This window comes from Rhipicephalus sanguineus, chromosome 3 (genome assembly GCF_013339695.2).
Source record: "Rhipicephalus sanguineus isolate Rsan-2018 chromosome 3, BIME_Rsan_1.4, whole genome shotgun sequence".
In the NCBI taxonomy this organism is placed as follows: Eukaryota; Metazoa; Arthropoda; class Arachnida; order Ixodida; family Ixodidae; genus Rhipicephalus; species Rhipicephalus sanguineus.
Genome location: NC_051178.1, coordinates 26,394,375 through 26,397,761, shown reverse-complemented (window position 1 = coordinate 26,397,761; position 3,387 = coordinate 26,394,375). Strand labels below are relative to the sequence as shown.

Genomic DNA, 3,387 nt, shown 5'->3' with positions numbered 1-3,387 from the left:
CAAAAGATGCAGTGCCAGTAAGATTAGCCTCAGCCCGACGTACTATTTTGACAACACATTGGCGAGACCCACTCGGCGCTGAAAAAAAAAAAGTGAAACCACACTGTTGTGCTAGCTATTCCTGTACATAACGTGTTCTCGTTATTGTGCTCAATATCATTGTGTTCGTGCCTGCGCGCCGATCTTTTTACGATGAATTCCGACCATTTAGCTCAACTTTCAGTTCAGCTAAGCTCGTGTGTTCTGGGAAAACACCATTTACGGTATCACGTTGAAAAGGAAACTTGGTTCATGTTTCAAAAGAGGTTGCAGTGACAAACACTTCAGTTGAGTAACTGTTGGCGAATAAGGAAAGCCTTAGCCTGAATCCAACATTTCAGCAAGTGAACATTCCTGTAAAGGTTGTCATGGAAGACAAGTTTCGAGAAGTGAGCTACCCTTGCTCGCCCACTGTTTATCAACTGACGTATGTGATAGCGGATGCCTGCGCGTGTTCCTGAAAGCACTCATTTATAAATAAAAAAGAATGATGTACCAGTGGACAGCACCGACAATAGACTGCACATGATGTGTGCGCGCACAATAGAGACATTTGGAACAGTAGTATACTAGACAGCTAGGAAGTGCTGGAAGTAATAGTAGCAATGTTGGAAAAATGGGCAGTGAGTAATAATTTCTGTCAAATGTGTATAATTAGCTTATTTGTTTAATTGCTATGTTTCGCACTGAAAAATAAATTAGTCCATTTTTTCTGGTGCCAGTGGTGCATAGTCGTGAAAGACACTGCTTAAACGATGGACGATTGCAGAAGCTGAATTTACATTTTCATTCTTCACTACCTCCTAACTGTCTGCCTCACTCTTAACACGGGTGTCACACAAAACTAATAAGGCGGCAATAGGGGCTAGATGGCATGTCTTCATGCTTGTGATGCGTTGCAGGTAGACACGGACCAGAAAAAACGAGAACAACACAGGGTGATGCGCAACACCTTGTGCTGTTCTCGTTTTTTCTGGTCCGTGTCTACCTGCAGCGCATCACAAGCATGAACACAAAACTAGCCTTTTTTGGATATATAGCTCACGCCAATATCAAAGAAATAGCAGTTATTACACATTCAAATCTTCAACATGCACAAACACTGGCCAACTCTATTGAACTCTGATTGTATCTATTGAGTGCACTCATTTATTTTTCTGTTAAAAATAAACATACTTTTAAAAACTCCGTGTCATGTGTCAGGTCTGTTATCTAGAACAAATATTATTTGCTACTTGTCTGTGGTTCCACTTCACATACAAAACAAATTGCTTGCACAAATGCAACGGTGCTGTACCCTCTTTTCTGGATGCGTCTGTTTACATATCATCCCATTAATGTATTGGCGAAGTTCATTGAATAAAACTAAAGACTAAATTTTCAAATGCTTTACAAATTCAACAGCCTGTTTCATAGAACACTGCCCAAAATGTCCTTATGCACATGCTTATATTCTCCTACTCCCATCATAAAACGTTATTTATTCCAGAGTAGCGACCCGGAAACTACTCTCCAGGTGACCACTACACGAAATGCCTTGTTTAATGAAGGCACGAGTGTTTGCACACAGTTTTCTATTTTAGAACCATCACAATGTCCCTCCCTACAAGCAATCGGTACACATAACTCTTTGTTTCAGCACTACTGTAGCTTTCCCTGCCATTGCTTTCCAACAGCCTCCACAATTGCAGCAAACTATATTCACTGGGAAGAACAAGTGCTGCTAAATGTACACTACTACTGGCCCACTTGCTACCAAGTTACATGTGATACTCTGCAAATTTTCACACGTAGATTAAAGTACAGTATGTGCACCCCATCACATGCACTATCCAAGAAATTTGAAGCCAGCACATTTCCTCTAAACTGAGTAATTCATGAAGCAAGAAGCAATAATTTGTGGACCCAATTTCGTACTACTTCAACATGCCGTACACTATCACTGCTTTTCAGTATAAGGCTTGCATTTGTCCGCCTGGTAAACTTTGGTGGTGGATAGGCGACTCTTGAGCTTCTTACGACTTGGTGTGGGTAGCTTGGAAACCAATGATCTCTCTTTTGTCCAGTTTCCTGAGAAGAAAAAAATTGAGTCATGAGAAAAAGCAAGAAAGAAATGATGAAAGAAAAACAATTGGTTCAATAAGTAAAGTGTCCACAACCATACCTTGTGAGGATTTGGGACGACGAATTTACTTTCTGTAGTGGAACATCCTCTGCTGACTTGAGGTAGGTTCAGAGATAAAGCATCCGAGCGGGTGCTGATATGAGCAGTTTCTTGGAGGCTGTGGTTGGGTTGGAAGAGGAAAAAATAATGATTACTGTGGTAGGAGCGTGAGTGGACTTGTGATTCATGTATGAGAAGAATGTATATGAGAGCACTGCATGAGAAAAATAGTGTGCACATAACATTGCTTTGTTGTGAATTTGTTTTAGTGGTGACCTTCAGTGGACCGTGTCTGACCAAGCCTCAATTGGAGGATACTAAGTTAGTTAATTTCCCAACTCTATAAACTACATAGTATGTGCAAATGTAATATGTATGATTGTAAACTTACGAAAATGTATAAATGCATATACATACTATAAGTTCACTTGGCTCTCCCATGCATTGGACTTATGAGCATTTATCTCAGAAGACTAATTTGTGCAGAAATAGGTAAAACTTATGCTGTGATCTGTGTTACAAAGTTTAGCAGTAAAGATATTTTTTGCAATAGTGAGAACGAAGTAAATAATCTTAGAAAATGTCATTGTAATCCACAAGCGGTGCATCCGATCGTAAAACCTTTTGAAATGACAAAAACCGTAGCGCATGCAAAAAAAAAAGCTATGTTCAAATGCAAAGCAGTGCATTTTCACTCACCGGTGCGCACACCCACATGGTGCATGGTTATTCCGTTTTCGTAGGTAGTCTCCAAGCTCCTTGCTGGCATTGAATTTTCACGCTGGCAGCCGGTGAAGCGCCGCAGCTGACGTGATTCACAGGCTTTAGACACGTTCGCTTTGTGGCAGCAGCATGTAAAATTTGGCGTACAAACTCGCATTGCTATATCAAAACTGATTTAAAACGGAGCTGCGTAACGCCGATCAAAGAAAACGACCGCGGTACAATTTGAATGAAATAACCGACCGAAGCGCAATCGATGCCAATGGGCTACTGCTTTTCGAGCGTCAATGTAATCTCAATACTTGTCCTCAAACAATCAAGCTCTTGTATTAACTCTAGAAGTAACACAAAAACTGGTCCCTACTAGCTGTATGCAAAATGACACGGTAACTAAGATTTTAACAATCTTCTGATACATTCTGAAATAAAATTTTTGGCTGCGTTGAGCGCCCCTAACACGG

The 3,387-nt window shown here is 40.6% G+C and overlaps 1 long non-coding RNA gene across 1 annotated transcript; it reads right to left on the bottom strand.

Annotated features, from left to right (window-relative positions):
• Positions 1-1,973: 1,973 nt before the first annotated feature.
• On the bottom strand, positions 1,974-3,061 carry LOC125757938 (uncharacterized). The gene is made up of 3 exons (XR_007415578.1): positions 2,903-3,061; positions 2,204-2,321; positions 1,974-2,109 (listed from the first exon to the last, which is right to left on the bottom strand). It is a non-coding gene; the product is annotated as an uncharacterized LOC125757938 (long non-coding RNA).
• Positions 3,062-3,387: the final 326 nt, after the last annotated feature.